Below are 25,518 nucleotides of genomic sequence, written 5' to 3'. Positions count from 1 at the left end.
GACAGTTTGAGATATTACTCCAATTGAGAAAAATGAGCATTTGGCCTGTTGTATTCAATCCCGATGCAATTTCTGTGTTTCATCAACACTCAATGTCCATAGTTTACAGAAAGACTCCAGATGTGCTTCTTAAACTACTACTGGTGTCCCAGGGTACGATCAAAGCGTAGACAATTTGAGACATTCCTCCCATGGAGAAAAGTCCGCATGGTGCCTGTTGTATTCAATCCCGATGCAATTTCTGTGTTTCATTAACACTCTGAAAGTCCACAGATTACAAGAAGTCTCCAGATGTGCTTCGGAAACTACTACTGGTCTCCCAGGGAACAATCAAAGCGTTAACAGTTTGAGACATTACTAGCATTGAGCAAAGTCCGCATGGTGACTGTTGTATTCAATCCCGATGCAATTTCTGTGCATCATTAACACTCTGAGGGTCCACAGATTACAGGAAGCTTCCAGATGTGCTTCAGAAACTACTACTGGTCTCCCAGGAATGGATCAAAACGTAGACACATTGAGACATTACTCCCATGGAGAAAAGTCCTAATGGTGCCTGTTGTATTCAATCCCGATGCAATTTCTGTGTTTCATCAACACTCAATGTCCACAGATTACGGAAAGACTCCAGATGTGCTTCTTAAACTACTACTGGTGTCCCAGGGAACGATCAAAGCGTAGACAGTTTGAGACATTCCTCCCATAGAGAAAAGTCCGCATGGTTCGTGTTGATTTCAATCCCGATGCAATTTCTGTGTTTCATTAACACTCTGAACGTCCACAGAATTCAGGAAGACTCCAGATGTGCTTTGGAAACTACTACTTTACTCTCAGATAACGACCGAAGCGTAGTCAGTTTGAGACATTACTCCCATGGAGAAAAGTGTGCATGGTGACTGTTGTATTCAATCCCGATGCAATATCTGTGTTTCATCAACACTCTGAGGGTCCACAGATTAGAGAATGCCTCCAGATGTGCTTCGGAAACTACAACTGGTCTCCCTGGGAATGATCAAAGGGTAGACAGTTTTACACATTACCCCATGGAGAAAACTCCACATAGTGCCTGCTGTATTCAATCATGATGCAATTTCTGTGATTCATCAACACTCTGAACTTCCACAGATTACTGAATGCCTCCAAATGTGCTTCGGAAACCACTACTGGTCTCCCAGAAATAGATCAAAGCGTAGACAGTTTGAGACATTACTCCCATGGAGAAAAGTCAGCATGGTAACTGTTGTATACAATGGCAATGCAATTTCTGTGTATGATCAACACTCTGAACGTCCACAGTTTACAGGAAGCGTACAAATCTGCTTTGGAAACTACTACTGGTCTCCCAGGGAACGATCACAACGTAGACAGATTTGAGACGTCAATCCTATGGGGAAAAGTCCGTATGGTGCGCGTTCTATTCAATCCCGATGCAATTTCTGTGTTTCATCAACACTCTGAAAGTCCACAAATTACAGGAGGCCTCCCATGGAGAAATGTACGCATGGTGCCTGTTGTATTCAATACCGAAGCAATTTCTGTGTTTCATCAACATTTTGAAGGTCCACAGATTAGAGAATGCCTCCAGATGTGCTTTGGAAACTACTACTCGTATCCAGGGAACGATCAAACAGTAGACGGTTTGTGACATTACTCCCATGGAGAAAAGTCCGCATGGTGCCTGTTGTATTCAATGCCGATGCAATTTCAGTGTTTCATCAACAGTCTGAACGTCATCAGATTACAGGTAGCCCCCAGATGTGCTTCAGAAACTACAACTTGTCTCCCAGGGAACGATCAAAGCGTAGACAGTTTGAGACATTACACCCATGGAGAAAAGTACTTACGGTGCCTGTTGTATTCAATCGAGATGGAATTTCTGTGTTTCATCAACACCCCGAATGTCCACCGATTGCAGGAAGCCTCCAGATGTGCTTCGGAAACTACTACTGGTCTCCCAGGGAACGACCAAAGGGTTGGCAAGTTGAGACATTACTCCCATGGAGAAAAGTCCGCACGGTGCCTTTTGTATGCAATGCCGATGCAATTTCTGTGTTTCATCAACACTCTGAACGGCCGAAGATTACAGGAAGCGTACAAATGTCCTTCGAAAACAATTACTGGTCTCCCAGGGATCGATCAAAACGTAGACAGTTTGAGACGTCAATCCCATGGAGAAATGTCCGTATGGTGCCTGTTGTATACAATGCCGATGCAATTTCTGTGTTTCATCAACACTCTGAACGTCCACAGATTGCAGGTATCCTCCAGATGTTCTGCAGAAACTACAACTTGACTCCCAGGGAACGACCAAAGCGTAGACAATTTGAGACATTACTACCATAGAGAAAAGTCCGCATGGTGCCTGTTGTATTAAATGCCGATTTAATTTCTGTGTTTCGTCAACATTCTGAATTTCCACAGATTACAGGAAGACTCCAGATGTGCTTCGGAAACTACTACTGGTCTCCCAGGGAACGATCAAAACGTAGACTGTTTGAGACATTACTCCCATGGAGAAAAGTATGCATGGTGCGTGTTGTATTCAATCCCGATGCAATTTCTATGTTTCATTAACACTCTAAAAGTCCACAGATTACAGGAAGTCTCCAGATTTGCTTCGGAAACTTCTACAGGTCTCCCAGGAATCGATAAAACGTAGATAGTTTGACATATTACTCCATGGAGAAATCTATGCATGGTGCATGTTGTATTCAATCCAGATGCAATTTCTGAGTTTCATCAACACTCTGAACGTCCACAGATTACAGAATGCCTCCAGATGTGCTTCGGAAACTATTACTGGTCTCCCAGGGAACTATCAAAGCGTAGACGGTTTGAGACATTACTCCTATGGAGAAAAGTCCGCATGGTGCCTGTCGTATTCAAAGCCCATGCAATTTCTGTGTTTCATCAACACTCTGAACGTCCACAGATTACAGGAAGCCTCCGGATGTGCTTCGGAAACTACTACTGGTCTCACAGGGAACGATGAAATCGTAGACAGTTTGAGACATTACTCCCACTGAGGACAGTCCGCATGGTGCCTGTTGCATTCAATCCCGATGCAATTTCTGTGATTCATCAACACTCGGAAGGTCCACAGATTACAGAATGCCTTCACATGTGCTTCGGAAAATATTACTGGTATCCCAGGATCGATCAAAGCGTAGACTCTTTGAGACATTACTCCCATTGAGTAAAGTCCTCATGGTGCCTGTTGTATTCAATCCCGATTCATTTTCTTTGTTTCATCAACACTCTGAGGGGCCTCTGATTACAGAATGCCTCCAGATGTGCTTCGGAAACTGCCACAGTTCTCCCGGGAATCATTAAAAGCGAAGACAGTTTGAGACATTACTCACATGGAGAAAAGTCTGCATGGTGCCTGTTGTATTCAATCCAGTAGCAATTTCTGTGTTTCACCAAAACTATTAACGTCCACGGATTACAGGAAGCTTCGTGATGTGCTTCGGAAACTACAACTGGTCTTCCAGGGAACGATCAAAGCGTAGACAGTATGAGACATTACTCCAATGGAGAAAAGTCCGAACTGTGCATGTTGTATTCAATCCCGATGCAATTTCAGTGTTTCATCAACACTCTAAACGTCCACAGATTACAAGAGCCTCATGATGTGCTTCGGGAACTACTACTGGTCTCCCAGGGAACGATCAATGCGTAGACAGTTTGAGACTTTACTCCATGGAGAAAAGTCCTCATGGTGCCTGTTGTATTGAATCCCGATAGAATTTTTGTGTTTCATCAACTCTCTGAACGTCCACATGTTACAGAATGATTCCAGATGTGCTTCAGAAACTACTACTGGTCTCCCAGGGAACGTTCAAAATGTAGACGGTTTGAGACATTACTCCCAAGGAGAAAAGTCCACATGGTGCCTGTTGTATTCAATCTCGATGCAATTTCTGTGTTTCATCAACACTCTGAACGTCCACAGATTACAGGAAGCTTCCAAATGTGCTTCGGAATCTACTACTGGTCTCCCAGGAATCGATTATAGCGTAGACAGATTGGGACATTACTCCCAATGACCAATGACTGCATCGTGCCTGTTCTATTCAATCCCGATGCAATTTCTGTGTTTCATCAACACTCTGAACATTCACAGATAACAGGATGCCTCTAAATGTGCTTCGGAAACTACAACTGGTCTCCCAGGGAAAGATTAAAGCGTAGACTGTTTTACACATTACTCCCATTGAGCAAAGTCGGCATGGTGCCTGTTGTATTCAATCTCGATGCACTTTCTGTGTTTCATCAACACTCTGATCGTCCACAGATTACAGGAAGCTTGCAGACGTGCTTCCGAAACTACTACTGGACTCCTAGGAATCGATCAAAGCGTAGACAGATTGGGACAATACTCCCATGGAGAAAATTCCGCATGGTGCCTGTTGTATTCAGTCCCGATGCAATTTCTGTGTTTCATCAACATTCGGCACGTCCACTGATAACAGGAAGCCTCCAGATGTGCTTAGGAAACTACTACTGGACTCCCAGGAATCGATTAAAACGTAGACTGTTTGAGACATTACTCCCATGGAAAAAAGGCCGCATGGTGCCTGTTGTATTCAATCCCGATGCAATATCAGTGTTTCATCAGCACTCTGAACGTCCACAGATTACAGGAAGCTTGCAGATGTGCATCGGAAACTTTTACTGGTCTCCAACGAATCGATCAAAGCGTAGACAGATTGAGACATTACTCCCATGGAGGAAAGTCCGCATGGTGCCTCTTGTATTAAATACTGATGCAATTTCTGTGTTTCATCAACACTCTTAACGTCCACAGATTACAGGAAGCTTCGTGGTGTGCTTCGGAAACTTCAACTGGTCTTCCAGGGAACGATCAGAGCGTAGACAGTTTGAGACATTACTCCCATGGAGAAAAGTCCGCATGGTGCTTGTTGTATTCAATCCCGATTGCAATTTCTGTCTTTCAGCAACACTCTGAAGGACCAAAGATTACAGAATGCGTCCAGATGTGCTTTGAAAACTACTACTGGTTTCCCAGGAATCGATCAAAGCGTAGACTGTTTGAGACATTACTCACATGGAGAAAAGATCGCATGGTGCCTGTTGCATTCAATCCCGATGCAATTTCTGTGTTTCATCTACGCTCTGAACGTCCACAGATTACAGGGAGCCTCTGGATGGGCTTCGGAAACTACTACATGTCTCCCAGGGAACGATCAAAGCGTTGACAGTTTGAGACAGTACTGTCACGACAAAAGACTGCATCATGTCTGTTCTATTCAATCACGATGAAATTTCTGTGTTTCATCAACACTCTTAACGTTCGCAGATTACAGGAAGCCTGCAAATATGCTTCGGAAACTACTACTGGTCTCCCAGGATCGATCAAAGCGTAGACTCTTTGAGACATTACTCCCATGGAATAAAGTCCGCATGGTGCCTGTTCTGTTCAATACCGATTCAATTTCTGTGTTTCATCAGCACACTGAAGGTCCTCTGATTCCAGAATGCCTCCAGATGGGCGTCGGAAACTACTACTGGTCTCACAGGAATCGATCAAACCGTAGACTGTTTGAGACATTACTCATATGGAGAAAAGTATGCATGGTGCCTGTTGTACTTAATCCCGATGCAATCTATGTGTTTCATCAACACTCTGAATGTCCACAGAATACAGGAAGCCTCCAGATGTACTTCGGAAACTACTACCGGTGTCCCTGGGAACGATCAAAGCGTAGACAGTATGAGACATTACTCCAATGGAGAAAAGTCCGAACTGTGCATGTTGTATTCAATCCCGATGCAATTTCAGTGTTTCATCAACACTCTAAACGTCCACAGATTACAAGAAGCCTTAACATGTGCTTCGGAAACTACTACTGGTATCCCAGGGAGCGAACAAAGCGTTGACAGTTTGAGACATTTCTCTCACTGAGAAAAGTCCGCATTGTGCCTGTTCTATTCAATCCCGATACAATTTCTATGTTTCATCAAGACTCTGAACGTCCACAGATTACAGGAAGCCTTCAGATGCGCTACGGAAACTACTACTGGTCTCCCAGGGAACGATCAATGTGTAGAAAGTTTGAGACATTACTCCCATGGAGAAAATTTGTCATGGTGCCTGTTGTATTCAATCCCGATAGAATTTTTGTGTTTCATCAACAGTCTGAACGTCCACAGGTTACACAATGATTCCAGATGTGCTTCGGAATCTACTACTGGTGTCCCTGGGAACGGCCAAAGCGTAGACAGTTTGAGACATTACTCCCGTGGAGAAAAGTCCACATGGTGCCATTTTGTATTCAATCTCGATGCAATTTCTGTGTTTCATCAACACTCTGAACGTCCACAGATTACAGGAAGCTACCAGATGTGGTTCGGAAGCTACTACTTGTCTCCCAGGAATCGATCAAAACGTAGACAGATTGAGACATTACTCCCATGGAGAAAAGTCCACATGGTGCCTGTTCTATTCAATCCCGATGAAATTTCTGTGTTTCATCAACACTCTTAACGTTCACAGATTACAGGAAGCCTGCAAATATGCTTCGGAAACTACTACTGGTCTCCCAGGATCGATCAAAGCGTAGACTCTTTGAGACATTACTGGCATGGAGTAAAGTCCGCATGGAGCCTGTTCTATTCAATCCCGATTCAATTTCTGTGTTTCATCAACACACTGAACGTCCTCTGATTCCAGAATGCCTCCAGATGGGCGTCGGAAACTACTACTGGTCTCACAGGAATCGATCAAACCGTAGACTGTTTGAGACATTACTCATATGGAGAAAAGTATGCATGGTGCCTGTTGCACTTAATCCCGATGCAATCTCTGTGTTTCATCAACACTCTGAATGTCCACAGAATACAGGAAGCCTCCAGATGTGCTTCGGAAACTACTACCGGTGTCCCTGGGAACGATCAAAGCGTAGACAGTATGAGACAATACTCCAATGGAGAAAAATCCCAACTGTGCATGTTGTATTCAATCCCGATGCAATTCATGTGTTTCATCAACACTCTGAACGTCGACATGTTGTAGGAAATCTCCATATGTGCTTCGGAAACTACTACTGGTCTGTTAGGGAACAATCAAAGCGTAGAGAGTGCGAGACATTACTGCAATGGAGAAACGTTCGCAAGGTGATGTTGTATTCAGTAACGATGCAATGTCTGTGTTTCATCAACACTCTGAACGTCCACAAATTACAGAATGCCTCCACATGTGCTTCGGAAACTACAACTGGTCTCCCAGGGAACGATCAAAGCGTAGACTGTTTTACACATTACTCCAATTGAGCAAAGTCCGCATGGTGACTGTTGTATTCAATCTCGATGCAATTTCTGTGTTTCATCAACACTCTGATCGTCCACAGATTACAGGAAGCCTGCAGACGTGCTTCGGAAACTACTACTAGTCTCAAAGGAATCGATCAAAGCGTAGACAAATTGAAACATTACTCCCATGTAGAAAATTCTGCATGGTGTCTGTTGTATTCAATCTCGACGCATTTTCTGTGTTTCATCAACACTCTGAACGTCCACAGATTACGGAAAGGCTCCAGATGTGCTTCTTAAACTACTACTGGTCTCCCAGGGAACGATTAAAGCGTATACAGTTTGAGACATTACACCCATGGAGAAAAGTCCTCATGGTGCCTGTTGTATTCAACGCCGATGCAATTTCTGTGTTATATCAAGACTCTGAACGTCCACAGATTACAGGAAGCCTCCAGATGTTCTTCGAAACTACTACTGGTCTCCCAGGAATCGATTAAAGCGTAGACAGTTTGAGACATTACTCCCATTGAGCAAATTCCGCATGGTGACTGTTGTATTCAATCTCGATGCAATTTCTGTGTTTCATCAACACTCTGATCGTCCACAGATTACAGGAAGCCTGCAGACGTGCATCGGAAACTACTACTGGTCTCAAAGCAATCGATCAAAGTGTAGAAAAATTGAGACATAACTCCTATGGAGAAAATTCCGCATGGTGCCTGTTGTATTAAGTCCCGATGCAATTGTTATGTTTCATCAACACTCTGAACGTCCACAGATTACAGGAAGCCTCCAGACGTGCTTCCGAAACTACTACTGGGGTCCCAGGGAACGATCAGAGCGTAGACAGTATGAGACATTACTCCCTTGGAGAAAAGTCCGAACTGTGCATGTTGTATTCAATCCAAATGCAATTTCAGTGTTTCATCAACACGCTTAACGCCCTCAGATTACAGGAAACCCCCAAATGTGCTTCGGAAACTACTACTGGTCTAACAGGGAACGATTAAAGCGTAGACAATTTGAGACATTACACCCATGGAGAAAAGTCCTCATGGTGCCTGTTGTATTCAATGCCGATGCAATTTCTGTGTTATATCAAGACTCTGAACGTCCACAGATTACAGGACGCCTCCTGATGTTCTTCGGAAACTACTACTGGTCTCCCAGGAATCGATTAGAGCGTAGACAGTTTGAGACACTACTCCCATTGAGCAAAGTCCGCATGGGGCGTGTTGTATTCAATCTTGATGCAATTTCTGTGTTTCATCAACACTCTGAACGTCCATAGGATACAGGAAGCTTCCAAATGTGCTTCGGAAACTACTACTGGTCTCACGGGAATCGATCAAAGCGTAGACAGTATAAGATATAACTCCCATGGAGAAAAGTCCGAACTGTGCATGTTGTATTCAATAACGATGCAATTACTGTGTTTCATCAACACTCTGAACGTCCACCGATTACAAAATGCTTCCAGATGTGCTTCGGAAACTACTACTGGTCTCCCAGGAATCGATCATACCGCAGACAGATTGGGACATTAATCCCTATGACAAAAGACCGCATTGGGCTTGTTCTATTCAATCCCGATGCAATTTCTGTGTTTCATCAACACGCTGAACGTTCACAGGTTACAGGAAACTTGCAGACGTGCTTCGGGAACTACTACTGGTCTCCCAGGAATCGATCAAAGTGTAGACTGATTGAGACATTACTCCCATGGAGAAAATTTCCGCATGGTGCCTGTTGTATTCAGTCCCGTTGCAACTTCTGTGTTTCATCAAAACTCTGAACGTCCACAGATTACTGGAAGCCTCCAGATGTCCTTTGGAAACTTCTACTGCTGTCCCTGGGAACGATCAAAGCGTAGACGGTTTGAGACATTACTCCTATGCAGAAAAGTCCGCATGGTGCCTGTTGTATTCAATGCCGATGCAATTTCTGTGTTTCATCAACACTCTGAACGTCCACAGATAACAGGAAGCCTCCAGATGTCCATCGGAAACTACTACTGGTCTCCCAGGGATCGATCAAAGCGTAGACTGTCTGAGACATTACTCCTATGCAGAAAAGTCCCCATGGTGCCTTTTGTATTCAATGCCGATGCAATTTCTGTGTTTCACCAACACTCTGAACGTCCACAGATTACAGGGAGAAACTGGATGGGCTTCGGAAACTACTACTGGTCTCCCAGGGAACGATCAAAGCGTAGACAGTATGAGACATTACTCCAATGGAGAAAAGTCCGAACTGTGCATGTTGTATTCAATCCCGATGCAATTACTGTGTTTCATCAACAATTTGCACGTCCACCGATAATAGAATGCTTCCAGATGTGCTTCGGAAACTACTACTAGTCTCCAAGGAATCGATCACAGCGTAGACAGATTACGACATTACTCCCTATGACAAAAGACCGCATCTTGCCTGTTCTATTCAATCCCGATGCAATTTCTGTGTTTCATCAACACTCTGAACGTTCACAGATTACAGGAAGCTTCCAGATGTGCTTCGGAAACTACTACTGCCCTCCCAGGGAACGATTAAAGCGTATACAGTTTGAGAAATTACAACCATGGAGAAAAGGCCTCATGGTGCCTGTTGTATTCAATGCCGATGCAGTTTCTGTGTTATATCAACACCCTGAACGTCCACAGATTACAGGAAGCCTCGAGATGTGCTTCGGAAACTATTACTGGTCTCCCATTGAACGATCAAAGCGTAGACGGTTTGAGACATTAACCACATGGAGAAAAGTCCACATGGTGCCTGTTGTATTCAATCCCAATGCCATTTCTGTGTTTCATCAACACTCTGAACGTCCACAGACTACAGGAAGCCTCCAGATGTCCTTTGGAAACTACTACTGGTCTCCCACGGAACGATCAAAGCGTAGACGGTTTGAGACATTACTCCTATGCAGAAAAGTCCGCATAGTGCCTGTTGTATTCAATGCCGATGCAATTTCTGGTATCCATCAACACTCTGAACGACCACAGATTACAGGAAGCCTCCAGATGTCCGTCGGAAACTACAGCTGGTCTCCTAGGGATCGATCAAAGCGTAGACGGTTTGAGACAGTACTCCTATGCAGAAAAGTCCGCATGGTGCCAGTTGTATTCAATGCCGATGCAATTTCTGTGTTTCATCAACACTCTGAACGTCCACAGATTACAGGGAGACTCTGGATGTCCTTCGTAAACTACAGCTGGTCTCCCAGGGATCGATCACAGCGAAGACGGTTTGAGACAGTACTCCTATGCAGAAAAGTCCGCATGGTGCCTGTTGTATTCAATGCCGATGCAATTTCTGTGTTTCATCAACACTCTGAACGACCACAAATTAATGGAAGCCTCCAGATGTCCTTCGGAAACTACAGCTGGTCTCCCAGGGATCGATCAAAGCGTAGACGGTTTGAGACAGTACTCTTATGCAGAAAAGTAAGCATGGTGCCTGTTGTATTCAATGCCGATGCAATTTCTGTGTTTCATCAACACTCTGAACGACCACAGATTAATGGAAGCCTCCAGATGTCCTTCGGAAGCTACAGCTGGTCTCCCAGGGATCGATGAAAGCGTAGACGGTTTGAGACAGTACACCTATGCAGAAAAGTCCGCATGGTGCCTGTTGTATTCAATGCCGTTGCAATTTCTGTGTTTCATCAACACTCTGAACGTCCACAGATTACAGGGAGCCTCTGATGGGCTTCGGAAACTGCTACTGGTCTCCCAGGGAACGATCAAATCGTAGACAGTATGAGACATTACTCCCATTGAGAAAAAACCGAACTGTGCATGTTGTATTCAATCCCGATGCAATTACTGTGTTTCATCAACTCCATGAACGTCCACCGATTACAGAATACTTCCAGATGTGCTGCAGAAACTATTACTGGTCTCCCAGCAATCGATCATAGCGTGCACAGATTGGGACATTACTCCCTATGACAAAATACCGCATCGTGCCTGTTCTATTCAATCCCGATGCAATTTCTGTGTTTCATCAACACTCTGAACGTTCACAGATTACAGGAAGCTTGCAGACGTGCTTCGGAAACTACTACTGGTCTCGCAGGAATCGATCAAAGTGTAGACAGATTGGTACATTACTCCCATGGAGAAAATTCCACATGGTGCCTGTTGTATTGAGTCCTGATGCAATTTCTGTGTTTCATCAACACTCTGAACTTCCACAGATTACGGAAGAACTCCAGATGTGCTTCTTAAACTACTACTGGTCCCCCTGGGAACGATTAAAGCGTAGACAGTTTGAGTCATTACACCCATGGAGAAAAGTCCTCATGGTGCCTGTTGTATTCAATCGCGATGGAGTTACTTTGTTTCATCAACACTCTGAATGTCCACAGATTACAGATTGTCACCAGATGTGCTTCGGAAACTACTACTGGTCTCCCAGGGAACGATCAAAGCGTAGACGGTTTGAGACATTACTCCTATGCAGAAAAGGCTGCATGGTGCCTGTTGTATTCAATCCCGGTGCAATATCTGTGTTTCATTAACACTCAGACCGTCCACAGATTACAGGAAGCATCCAGATGTGCTTCGGAAACTACTACTGGTCTCCTAGGGAACGATCAAAACGTTGACAGTTTGAGACATTCCTCCTATGGAGAAAAGTTTGCATGGTGACTGTGGTATTCAATACCGGTGAAATATCTGTGTTTCATCAACACTTTGAACGTCCGCAGATTACAGAATGCCTAAAGATGAGATTCGGAAACTACTACTGGTCTCCCAGGAATCCGTCAAAACGTAAACAGTTTAAGACATTACTTCCAATGAGGAAAGCCTGCTTCTTGCCTGTTGTATTCAATGCCGTTGCAATTTCTATGTTTGATCAACACTCTGAACGTCCACAGACTACTGGAAGCCTCCAAATGTGCTTCGGAAACTACTACTGGTGTCCCAGGGAACGATCTAAACGTGGACAGCTTGAGACATTACTCCCATGGAGAAAAGTCCGCAAGGTGCCTGTTGTATTCATTCCCGATGCAATTTCTGTGTTTCATTAACACTCTGAACGTCCAAAAATTTCAGGAAACTTCCAGATGTGCTACTGGTCTACCAGCAATCGATCATAGCGTAGACAGATTGGGACATTACTCCCTATGACGAAAGACCGCATCGTGCCGGTTCTATTCAGTCCCGATGCAATTTCTGTGTATCATCAACACTCTGAACGCTTACAGATTACAGGAAGCTTGCAGACGTGCTTCGGAAACTACTACTGGTCACCCAGAGATCTATCAAAGTGTAGACAGATTGAGACATAACTCCCATGGAGAAAATTACGCATGGTGGCTTTTGTATTGAGTCCCGATGCAATTTCAGTGTTTCATCAACACTCCGAACATCCACAGATTACGGAAAGACTCCAGATGTGCTTCTTAAACAATTACTGGTCTCCCAGGGAACGATCAAAGCGTAGACGGTTTGAGACATTACTCCTATGCAGAAAAGGCTGCATGGTGCCTGTTGTATTCAATCCCGGTGCAATATCAGTGTTTCATCAACACTCAGACCGTCCACAGATTACAGGAAGCATCCAGATGTGCTTCGGAAACTACTACCGGTCTCCTAGGGAACGATCAAAACGTTGACACTTTGAGACATTACTCCTATGGAGACAAGTTTGCATGGTGACTGTGGTATTCAATACCGGTGAAATATCTGTGTTTCATCAACACTTTGAACGTCCACAGATTACAGAATGCCTAAAGATGAGATTCGGAAACTACTACTGGTCTCCCAGGAATCCGTCAAAACGTAAACAGTTTAAGACATTACTCCCAATGAGGAAAGCCTGCTACTTGCCTGTCGTATTCAATGCCGTTGCAATTTCTATGTTTGATCAACACTCTGAACGTCCACAGATTACAGGAAGCCTCCAGATGTGCTTCGGAATCTACTACAGGTCTCCCAGGGAACGATCAAAGCGTAGACAGTTTGAGACATTACTCCCATCGAGAAAATTCCGCATGGTCACTGTTGTATTCAATCCCGATGCAATTTATGTGTTTCATCAACACTCTGAACGTCCACAGATTACACAATGCTTACAGTTGTGCTTCCTAAACTACTATTGGTCTCCCAGGAATAGATCATAGCGTAGACAGTTTGAGACATTTCTGCCATGGAGAAAAGTCCACATAGTAAATGTTGTATTCAATCCCGATGCAATTTCTGTGTTCCATCAACACTCTGCAATTATAAAGATTACAGGAAGTCTCCACATGTGCCTCGGAAACTACTACAGGTCTCCCAGGAATCCATAAAAGCGTGTACTGTTTGAGACATTACTCCCGTGGAGAAAATTCTGCATGTTGCCTGTTGTATTCAATCCCGATGATATTTCTGTGTTTCATCAACGCTCTGAACGTCCACAGACTACTGGAAGCCTCCAAATGTGCTTCGGAAACTACTACTGGTGTCCCAGGGAACGATTTAAACGTAGACAAGTTGAGACATTACTCCCGTGGAGAAAAGTCCATATTGTGCATGTTGTATTCATTCCCGATGCAATTTCTGTGTTTCATTAACACTCTGAACGTCCAAAGATTTCAGGAAACTTCCAGATGTGCTTCGGAAACTACTACTGGTCTCCCAGCAATCGATCATAGCGTAGACAGATTGGGACATTACTCCCTATGACAAAAGACCGCATCGTGCCGGTTCTATTCAGTACCGATGCAATTTCTGTGTATCATCAACACTCTGAACGCTTACAGATTACAGGAAGCTTGCAGACGTGCTTCGGAAACTACTACTGTTCACCCAGGGATCTATCAAAGTGTAGACAGATTGAGACATAACTCCCATGGAGAAAATTACGCATGGTGGCTCTGGTATTGAGTCCCGATGCAATTTCAGTGTTTCATCAACACTCCGATCGTCACAGATTACGGAAAGACTCCAGATGTGCTTCGTAAACAATTCCTGTCTCCCAGGGAACGATCAAAGCGTAGAACGTTTGAGACATAACTCCCATTGAGCACTGACCGCATGGTGCCTGTTGTATTCAATCTCGATGCAATTTCTGTGTTTCATCAACATCTGAAGGTCCACAGATTACAGAATGACCCCTGATGTTCTTCGTAAACTACTATTGGTCTCCCAAGGAACGATCTACACGTACACAGTTTGAGACATTACTCCAATGGAGAAAAATCTGCATGGTGCCTGTTGTATTCAATCCCGATGCAATTTCTGTGTTTCATCAACACTCTGCAATTCCACAGCTGACAGGAAGTCTCCAGATGTGCTTCGGAAAATACTACAGGTCTCCCAGGAATCGATAAAAGCGTAGACAGTTTGAGACATTACTCCCATGGAGAAAAGTCTGCATGGTGACTATTTTATTCAATCCCGATGCAATTTCTGTGTTTCATCAACACTCTGAACATCTACAGATTACTGGAAGCCTCCAGATGTGCTTCGGAAACTACTACTGGTGTCCCAGGGAACGATCTAAACGTAGACAGTGTGAGACATTACTCCCATGGAGAAAAGTCCGCATGGTGTCTGTTGTATTCAAACCCGATGCAATTTCTGTGTTTCATTAACACTCTGAACGCCCAAAGATTTCAGGAAACTTCCAGATGTGCTTCGGAAACTACTACCAGTCTCCCAGCAATCGAACATAGCGTAGACAGATTGGGACATTACTCAGTATGACAAAAGACAGCATCGTGCCTCTTCTATTCAATCCCGATGCAATTTTTGTGTTTCATCAACACTCTGAACGTTCACAGGTTACAGGAAGCTTGCAGTCGTGCTTCGGTAACTACTACTGGTCTCCCAGGGATCGATGAAAGTGTAGACAGATTTAGATATTACTCCCATGGACAAAATTGTTCATGGTGCCTGTTGTATTGAGTCCCGATGCAATTTCTGTGTTTCATCAACATTGCGAACGTCCACAGATTACAGGAAGCCTCCAGATGTTCTTCAGAAACTTCAACTGGGCTCCCAGTGAACGACAAAAATGTAGACAGTTTAAGACATTACTCCTATGGAGAGAATTCTGTATGGTCACTGTTGTATTCAATCCCGATGCAATTTTTATGTTTCATCAACACTCTGAACGTTCACAGATTACAGGAAGCTTGCAGTCGTGCTTCGGTAACTACTACTGGTCTCCCAGGGATCGATCAAAGTGTAGACAGATTGAGACATTACTCCCATGGAGAAAATTCCGCATGGTTACTGTTGTATTGAGTCACGATGCAATTTCAGTGTTTCATCAACACTCCGAACGTCCACAGATTACGGAAGCACGACAGATGTGCTTCTTAAACAACTACTGGTCTCCCAGGGAACGATTAGTGAGTAGACAGTTTGAGACATTACAGCCATGGAGAAAAGTCCTCATGGTGCCTGTCGTATTCAATCGCGATTACATTACTTTGTTTCATCAACACTCTGAATGTCCACAGATTACAGATTGTCACCAGATGTGCTTCGGAAACTACTACTGGTCTCCCAGGGAACGATCAAAGGGTAGACGGTTTGAGACATTACTCCTATGCAGAAAAGGCGGCATGGTGCCTGTTGTATTCAATCCCGGTGCAATATCTGTGTTTCATCAACACTCAGAACGTCCACAGGTTACATAATGCTATCACATGTGCTTCGGAAACTACTATTGGTCTCCCAAAGAACGATCAAAGCGTAGACAATTTGAGACATTACTCCCATTGGGAAATATCCGCATGGTGCCTGTTGTATTCAATCCCGATGCAATTTCTGTGTTTCATTAACACTCTGAACGTCCAAAGATTACAGGAAGTTTCCAGATGTGCTTCGGAAACTACTACTGCTCTCCCAGGAATCGATCAAAGCGTAGACAGTTTGAGACATTACTCCCATGACGAAATATCCGCATTTGGTCTGTTGTATTATATCCCGATGCAATTTCTGTGTTTCATCAACACTCTGAACGACCACAGATTACAGGAAGCATCCAGATGTGCTTCGGAAACTACTAGGATCTCCTAGGGAACGATCAAAACGTTGACACTTTGAGACATTACTCCTATGGAGAAAAGTTTGCATGGTGACTGTAGTATTCAATACCGGTGAAATATCTGTGTTTCATCAACACTTTGAACGTCCACAGATTACAGAATGCCTAAAGATGCGATTCGGAAACTACTACTGGTCTCCCAGGAATCCATCAAAGCGTAAACAGTTTAAGACATTACTCCCAATGAGGAAAGTCTGCTTCTTGCCTGTTGTAATCAATGCCGATGCAATTTCTATGTTTGATCAACACTCTGAACGTCCACAGATTACAGGAAGCCTCCAGATGTGCTTCGGAAACTACTACTGGTCTCCCAGGGTACGATCAAAGCGTAGACAGTTTGAGACATTACTCCCACGGAGAAAATTCCCCTTTGTCACTGTTGTATTCAATCCCGATGCAATTTCTGTTTTCATTAACACTCTGAACGTCCAAAGATTTCAGGAAGCTTCCAGATGTGCTTCGGAAACTACTACTGGTCTCCCAGCATTCGATCATAGCGTAGACAGATTGGGACATTACTTCCTATGACAAAAGACCGCATCGTGCCTGTTCTATTCAATCCCTATGCAATTTCTGTGTTTTATCATTACTCTGAACGCTTACTGATTACAGGAAACTTGCAGACGTGCTTCGGAAACTACTACTGGTCACCCAGTGATCGTTTAAAGTGTAGTCAGATTGAGACATAACTCCCATGGAGAAAATTACGCATGGTGCCTGTTGTATTGAGTCCCGATGCAATTTCAGTGTTTCATCAAAACTCCGAACGTCCACAGATTACGGAAAGACTCCAGATATGCTTCTTAAACAATTACTGGTCTCCCAGGGAACGATTAAAGCGTAGATAGTTAGAGACCTTACCCCCATGGAGAAAAGTCCTTATGGTGCCTGTTGTATTCAATTGCGATGGAATTTCTTTGTTTCATCAACACTCTGAACGTCCAGAGATTACAGAAAGTCACCAGATGTGCTTCGGAAACTACTACTGGTCTCCCAGTTAACGATGGAAGCGTAGACGGTATGAGACATTATTCCTATGCAGAAAAGGTCGCATGGTGCCTGTTGTATTCAATCCCGGTGCAATGTCTGTGTTTCATCAACACTCTTAACGTCCACAGATTACAGGAAGCTTCGTGATGTGCTTCGGAAACTTCAACTGGTCTTCCAGGGAACGATCAGAGCGTAGACAATTTGAGACATTACTCCCATTTAGAAATATCCGCATGGCGCCTGTTGTATTCAATCAAGATGCAATTTTTGTGTTTCATCAACACTCTGAACGTCCACAGATTACAGGAAGCCTCCAGATGTGCTTCGGAAACTACTATTGGTTGTCCCACGGAACGATCAAAGCGTTGCAGTTTGAGACATTGCTCTCAATGATAAAAGACCGCATTGTGATTGTTGTATTTAATCACGATAGAATTTCTATGTTTCGTCAACACTCTGAACGTCCACAGATAACAGGAAGCCTCCAGATGTGCTTCGGAAACTTCAACTGGTCTCCCAGTGAACGATCAAAACGTTGACAGTTTGAGACAATACTCCTATGGAGAAAAGTTTGCATGGTGACTGTGGTATTCAATACCGGTGAAATATCTGTGTTTCATCAACACTTTGAACGTCCACAGATTACAGAATGCCTAAAGATGAGATTCGGAAACTACTACTGGTGTCCCAGGAATCCATCAAAGCGTAAACAGTTTAAAACATTACTCCCAATGAGGAAAGTCTGCTTCTTGCCTGTTGTATTCAATGCCGATGCAATTTCTATGTTTGATCAACACTCTGGACGTCCGCAGATTACAGGAAGCCTCCAGATGTGCTTCGGAAACTACTACTAGTCTCCCAGGGAACGATCAAAGCATAGACAATTCGAGACATTACTCCCATGGAGAAAAGTCCTCATTCTCGGTGCTGTATTCAATGCCGATGCAATTTCTGTGTTTTACAGGAAGCCTCCAGATGATCTTCGGACACTTCAACTGGTCTCCCAGTGAACGATCAAAGTGTAGACAGTTTGAGACATTACTCCTATGGAGAAAATTTCGCATGGTCAGTGTTTTATTCAATCCCGATGAAATTTCTGTGTTTCATTAACACTCTGAACGTCCAAAGATTACAGGAAGCTTCCAGATGTGCTTCGGAAACTACTACTGCTCTCTAAGGAATCGATCAAACCGTAGACAGTTTGAGACATTACACCCATGAAGAAATATCCGCATTTGGTCTGTTGTATTCAATCCCGATGCAATTTCTGTGTTTCATCAACACTGTGAACGTCCACAGATTACAGGAAGCATCCAGATGTGCTTCGAAACTACTACTGGTCTCCCAGGGAACGATCAAAACGTTGACAGTTTGAGGCATTTCTCCTATGGAGAAAAGTTTGCATGGTGACTGTGGTATTCAGTACAGGTGAAATATCTGTGTTTCATCAACACTTTGAACGTCCACAGATTACATAATGCTTTCAGTTTTGCTTCGGAAACTACTATTGGTCTCCCAGGAATCGATCAAGCGTAGACAGTTTGAGACATAACTCCCATTGAGCAAAGACCGCATGTTGCCTGTTGTATTCAATCTCGATGCAATTTCTGTGTTTCATCAACATCTGAAGGTCCACAGATTCCAGAATGCCCCCAGATGTTCTTCGGAAACTACTATTGGTCTCCCAGGGAACGATCTACACGTACACAGTTTGAGACATTACTCCAATGGAGAAAAGTCCGCATGGTGCCTGTTGTATTCAATCCCGATGCAATTTCTGTGTTTCATCAACACTCTGCAATTCCACACCTTATAGGATGTCTCCAGATGTGCTTCGGAAACTACTACAGGTCTCCCAGGAATCGATAAAAGCGTAGACAGTTTGAGACATTACTCCCACGGAGAAAAGTCTGCATGGTGACTGTTGTATTCAATCCCGATGCAATTTCTGTTTTTCATCAACACTCTGAACGTCCACAGATTATTGGAAGCCTCCAGATGTGCTTCGGAAACTAATACTAGTGTCCCAGTAAACGATCTAAACGTAGACAGTTTGAGACATTACTCCCATGGAGAAAAGTCAGCATGTTGCCTGTTGTATTCAATTCCGATGCAATTTCTGTGTTTCATTAACACTCTGAACGCCCAAAGATTTCAGGAAATTTCCAGATGTGTTTCGGGAACTAGTACTGGTCTCCCAGCAATCGAACATAGCGTAGACAGATTGGGACATTACTCCCTATGACAAAAGACAGCATCTTGCCTCTTCTATTCAATCCCGATGCAATATCTGTGTTTCATCAACACTCCGAACGTCCACAGATTACGGAAAGACTCCAGATGTGCTTCTTAAACAACTACTGGTCTCCCAGGGAACGATTAAACCGTAGACAGTTTGAGACATTACACCCATGGAGAAAAGTCCTCATGTTGCCTGTTGTATTCAATCGCGATGGAATTTCTTTGTTTCATCATCACTCTGAACGTCCACAGATAACTGGAAGCCTCCAGATGTGCTTCGGAAACTACTACTGGTCTCCCAGGGAACGATCAAAGCGTAGACATTTCGAGACATTACTCCCATGGAGAAAAGTCCTCATTCTCCCTGCTGTATTCAATGCCGATGCAATTTCTGTGTTTCATCAACACTCTGAACGTCCACAGATTACAGGAAGCCTCCAGATGTGCTTCGGAAACTACTACTGGTCTCCCAGGGAACGACTAAAACGTAGACAGTTTCAGATTATTGCACCCATGTAGCAAAGTCCTCGTGGTGCCTGTTGTATTCAATCCCGATGGAATGTCTGTGATTCACCAACACTCGGAACGTCCACATATTACAGGATGCCTCCAGATGTGCTACGGAAACTACTACTGGTCTCCCCGGAATAGATCAAAGCGTAGGCAGTTTGAGACATTACTCCCATGGAGAAAAGTCCACATAGTGAATGTTGTATTCTACAGGTCTCCCAGGATTCGATAAAAGCGTAGACAGTTTTTAACATTACTCCCATGGAGAAAAGTCTGCATGGTGCCTGTTTTATTCCATTCTGATGCAATTTCTGTGTTTCATCAACACTCTGAACGTCCACAGATTACAGGAGCCCTCCAGATTTGCTTCGGAAACTAATACTGGTGTCCCAGGGAACGATCTAAACCTACACAGTTTGAGACATTACTCCCATGGAGAAATGTCCGCATGGTGCCTGTTGTATTCAACCCCGATGCAATATCTGTTTTTGGTCAACACTCTGATCGTCCACAGATTACATAATGCTCTCAGATATGCTTCAGAAAGTACTATTGGTCTCCCAGGAATCGATCAAAGCGTAGACAGTTTGAGACTTTACTAGCATTGAGCAAAGTCCGCATGGTGCCTGTTCTCTTCAATCTCGATGCAATTTCTGTGTTTCATCAACACTCAGAACGTCCACAGATTACTGGAAGCCTCCAGATGTGCTTCGGAAACTACTATTGGTGTCCCAGGGAACGATCTAAACGTAAACATTTTGAGACATTACTCCCATGGAGAAAAGTCCGCATGGTTCCTGTTGTATTCAATCCCGATGCAATTTCTGTGCTTCATTAACACTCTGATCGTCCAAAGATTACAGGAAACTTCCAGATGTGCTTCGGGAACTACTACCGCTCTCCCAGGAATCGATCAAAGCTTGGACGGTTTGAGAAATTACTCCCATGGAGAAAAGTCGCCATGGTGACTGTTGTATTCAGTCTCGATTCAATTTCTGTGTTTCATCAACACTCTGAACGTCCACCGATTACAGAATGCGTCCAGATGTGTTTCGGAAACTACTACTGGTCTCCCAGCAATCGATCATAGCGTAGACAGATTGGGACATTAATCCCTATGACAAAAGACAGCATCGTGCCTGTTCTGTTCAATCCTGATGCAATTTCTGTGTTTCATCAACACTCTGAACGTTCACAGATTACAGGAAGCTTGCAGACGTGCTTCGGGAACTACTACTGGTCAACCAGCAATCGATCATAGCATAGACAGATTGGGACATTACTCCCTATGACGAAAGACCGCATCGTGCCGGTTCTATTCAGTCCCGATGCAATTTCTGTGTATCATCAACACTCTGAACGCTTACAGATTACAGAAAGCTTGCAGACGTGCTTCGGAAACTACTACTGGTCACCCACTGATCTACCAAACTGTAGACAGATTGAGACATAACTCCCATGGAGAAAATTACGAATGGTGGCTTTTGTATTGAGTCCCGATGCAATTTCAGTGTTTCATCAACACTCCGAACGTCCACAGATTACGGAAAGACTCCAGATGTGCTTCTTAAACAATTACTGGTCTCCCAGGGAACGATCAAAGCGTAGACGGTTTGAGACATTACTCCTATGCAGAAAAGGCTGCATGGTGCCTGTTGTATTCAATCCCGGTGCAATATCAGTGTTTCATCAACACTCAGACCGTCCACGGATTACAGGAAGCATCCAGATGTGCTTCGGAAACTACTACCGGTCTCCTAGGGAACGATCAAAACGTTGACACTTTGAGACATTGCTCCTATGGAGAAAAGTTTACATGGTGACTGTGGTATTCAATACCGGTGAAATATCTGTGTTTCATCAACACTTTGAACGTCCACAGGTTACAGAATGCCTAAAGATGAGATTCGGAAACTACTACTGGTCTCCCTGGAATCCATCAAAACGTAAACAGTTTAAGACATTACTCCCAATGAGGAAAGCCTGCTACTTGCCTGTTGTATTCAATGCCGTTGCAATTTCTATGTTTGATCAACACTCTGAACGTCCACAGATTACAGGAAGCCTCCAGATGTGCTTCGGAAACTACTACTGGTCTCCCAGGGAACGATCAAAGCGTAGACAGTTTGAGACATTACTCCCATCGAGAAAATTCCGCATGGTCACTGTTGTATTCAATCCCGAAGCAATTTATGTGTTTCAACAACACTCTGAACGTCCACAGATTACACAATGCTTACAGTTGTGCTTCCTAAACTACTATTGGTCTCCCAGGAATAGATCATAGCGTAGACAGTTTGAGACATTTCTGCCATGGTGAAAAGTCCACATAGTGAATGTTGTATTCAATCCCGATGCAATTTCTGTGTTCCATCAACACTCTGCAATTATACAGATTACAGGAAGTCTCCACATGTGCCTCGGAAACTACTACAGGTCTCCCAGGAATCCATAAAAGCGTGTACAGTTTGAGACATTACTCCCATGGAGAAAAGTCTGCATGTTGCCTGTTGTATTCAATCCCGATGCAATTTCTGTGTTTCATCAACGCTCTGAACGTCCACAGACTACTGGAAGCGTCCAAATGTGCTTCGGAAACTACTACTGGTGTCCCAGGGAACGATTTAAACGTAGACAGCTTGAGACATTACTCCCATGGAGAAAAGTCCATATTGTGCATGTTGTATTCATTCCCGATGCAATTTCTGTGTTTCATTAACACTCTGAACGTCCAAAGATTTCAGGAAACTTCCAGATGTGCTTCGGAAACTACTACTGGTCTCCCAGCAATCGATAATAGCGTAGACAGATTGGGACATTACTCCCTATGACAAAAGACCGCATCGTGCCGGTTCTATTCAGTACCGATGCAATTTCTGTGTATCATCAACACTCTGAACGCTTACAGATTACAGGAAGCTTGCAGACGTGCTTCGGAAACTACTACTGTTCACCCAGGGATCTATCAAAGTGTAGACAGATTGAGACATAACACCCATGGAGAAAATTACGCATGGTGGCTCTGGTATTGAGTCCCGATGCAATTTCAGTGTTTCATCAACACTCCGATCGTCCACAGATTACGGAAAGACTCCAGATGTGCTTCTCAAACAATTACTAGTCTCCCAGGGAACGATCAAAACGTTGACAGTTTGAGGCATTACTCCTATGGAGAAAAGTGTGCATGGTGACTGTGGTATTCAATACCGGTGAAATATCTGTGTTTAATCAACACTTTGAACGTCCACAAATTACATAATGCTTTCAGTTTTGTTTCGGAAACTACTATTGGTCTCCCAGGAATCGATCAAGCGTAGAACGTTTGAGACATAACTCCCATTGAGCACTGACCGCATGGTGCCTGTTGTATTCAATCTCGATGCAATTTCTGTGTTTCATCAACATCTGAAGGTCCACAGATTACAGAATGCCCCCAGATGTTCTTCGAAAACTACTGTTGGTCTCCCAGGGAACGATCTACACGTACACAGTTTGAGACATTACTCCAATGGAGAAAAGTCCGCATGGTGCCTGTTGTATTCAATCCCGATGCAATTTCTGTGTTTCATCAACACTCTGCAATTCCACAGCTAACAGGCAGACTCCAGATGTGCTTCGGAAACTACTACAGGTCTCCCAGGAATCGATAAAAGCGTAGACAGTTTGAGACATTACACCCTTGGAGAAAAGTCTGCATGGTGACTATTGTATTCAATCCCGATGCAATTTCTGTGTTTCATCAACACTCTGAAAGTCTACAGATTACTGGAAGCCTCCAGATGTGCTTCGGAAACTACTACTGGTGTCCCAGCGAACGATCTAAACGTAGACAGTGTGAGACATTACTCCCATGGAGAAAAGTCCGCATGGTGCCTGTGGTATTCAATCCCGATGCAATTTCTGTGTTTCATTAACACTCTGAACGCCCAAAGATTTCAGGAAACTTCCAGATGTGCTTCGGAAACTACTACCAGTCTCCCAGCAATCGAACATAGCGTAGACAGATTGGGACATTACTCCCTATGACAAAAGACAGCATCGTGCCTCTTCTATTCAATCCCTATGCAATTTTTGTGTTTCATCAACACTCTGAACGTTCACAGGTTACAGGAAGCTTGCAGACGTGCGTCGGAAACTACTACTCGTCACCCAGGAATCGATCAAAGTGTAGTCAGATTTAGATATTACTCCCATGGAGAAAATTGTTCATGGTGCCTGTTGTATTGAGTCCCGATGCAATTTCTGTGTTTCATCAACATTGCGAACGTCCACAGATTACGGAAGCACGACAGATGTGCTTCTTAAACAACTACTGGTCTCCCAGGGAACGATTAGTGCGTAGACAGTTTGAGACATTACAGCCATGGAGAAAAGTCCTCATGGTGCCTGTCGTATTCAATCGCGATTAAATTACTTTGTTTCATCAACACTCTGAATGTCCACAGATTACAGATTGTCACCAGATGTGCTTCGGAAACTACTACTGGTCTCCCAGGGAACGATCAAAGGGTAGACGGTTTGAGACATTACTCCTATGCAGAAAAGGCGGCATGGTGCCTGTTGTATTCAATCCCGGTGCAATATCTGTGTTTCATCAACACTCAGAACGTCCACAGGTTACATAATGCTATCACATGTGCTTCGGAAACTACTATTGGTCTCCCAAAGAACGATCAAAGCGTAGACAATTTGAGACATTACTCCCATTGGGAAATATCCGCATGGTGCCTGTTGTATTCAATCCCGATGCAATTTCTGTGTTTCATTAACACTCTGAACGTCCAAAGATTACAGGAAGTTTCCAGATGTGCTTCGGAAACTACTACTGGTCTCACAGTTAACGATCGAAGCGTAGACGGTTTGAGACATTATTCCTATGCAGAAAAGGCCGCATGGTGCCTGTTGTATTCAATCCCGGTGCAATGTCTGTGTTTCATCAACACTCTTAACGTCCACAGATTACAGGAATCTTCGTGATGTGCTTCGGAAACTTCAACTGGTCTTCCAGGGAACGAGCAGAGCGTAGACAATTTGAGACATTACTCCCATGGAGAAATATCCGCATGGCGCCTGTTGTATTCAATCAAGATGCAATTTTTGTGTTTCATCAACACTCTGAACGTCCACAGATTACAGGAAGCCTCCAGATGTGCTTCGGAAACTACTATTGGTTGTCCCACGGAACGATCAAAGCGTTGCAGTTTGAGACATTACTCTCAATGATAAAAGACCGCATTGTGATTGTTGTATTTAATCACGATAGAATTTCTATGTTTCGTCAACACTCTGAACGTCCACAGATAACAGGAAGCGTCCAGATGTGCTTCGGAAACTTCAACTGGTCTCCCAGTGAACGATCAAAACGTTGACAGTTTGAGACAATACTCCTATGGAGAAAAGTTTGCATGGTGACTGTGGTATTCAATACCGGTGAAATATCTGTGTTTCATC

This window comes from Schistocerca gregaria, chromosome 4, assembly GCF_023897955.1.
Source record: "Schistocerca gregaria isolate iqSchGreg1 chromosome 4, iqSchGreg1.2, whole genome shotgun sequence".
Lineage (NCBI taxonomy): Eukaryota > Metazoa > Arthropoda > Insecta > Orthoptera > Acrididae > Schistocerca > Schistocerca gregaria.
Note: the sequence above shows the minus strand (reverse complement) of the source record.